This window comes from Microtus ochrogaster, unplaced genomic scaffold (assembly GCF_000317375.1).
Source record: "Microtus ochrogaster isolate Prairie Vole_2 unplaced genomic scaffold, MicOch1.0 UNK1, whole genome shotgun sequence".
Lineage (NCBI taxonomy): Eukaryota > Metazoa > Chordata > Mammalia > Rodentia > Cricetidae > Microtus > Microtus ochrogaster.
This window is the reverse complement of record NW_004949099.1, coordinates 23,363,201-23,363,870: the sequence shown is the minus strand read 5'-3', so window position 1 is coordinate 23,363,870 and position 670 is coordinate 23,363,201. Positions and strand designations below refer to the sequence as shown.

At 45.7% G+C, this 670-nt stretch overlaps 1 pseudogene; it reads left to right on the top strand.

Annotated features, from left to right (window-relative positions):
* The first annotated feature begins 214 nt into the window (after window positions 1–214).
* LOC102001502 lies at window positions 215–560 on the top strand (annotated as a pseudogene).
* The last annotated feature ends 110 nt before the right edge of the window (window positions 561–670 follow it).

Here is a 670-nt window from a genome sequence, read left to right as displayed (position 1 = left end):
GAGGGGGGAGGACCTTGCACTTTCCACAGGGCAGGGAACCCTGACTGCTCTTTGGACTGGAGAGGGAGGGGGAGAGAAGTGGGGGGAGGGAGAGAAGGGTGGGAGGAGGGGGAAAGAAATGGGAGGCTGGAAACTAATTTTTTTTCCTTTTCTCAATAAAAAAAAAAGTTCTAGGGGCTTTCTGGGACTTGCGCGAGCAAGGTCAGATGCAGGGAATCTTATACCTCACGGCTTAAGAAATGGCTTCGCTTTCAGAATATGCACTGCGCATTTCTCGTCTAAGTGCCCGAATCTTTGGTGAAGTGGCCAGGCCTACAGATTCAAAGTCCATGAAAGTGGTGAATATGTTCAGGGAGCAGCCCTTGGCCAAAAAGAAAGAGACTTACGACTGGTATCCAAATTACAACATGTATTTTGCACTCATGGGCACACTCCGTTTCCTTGGCCTCTACAGAGATGAGCATCAGGATTTTAAGGATGAGCAAAGACGTCTAAAGAAGCTCCGTGGAAAGGTGAAACCAAAGAAAGGAGAAGGGAAAAGAGCTACAAAAAAGAAATAGTACCAGCTTGTCAAAAAAGAAAATTTCTTCCTCAATGACTAAGAAAGTGTATCTCATTATCTTTTCATAAATTAGAGCAACGTGACCTTCCTCAGTAGACACCAACCCTG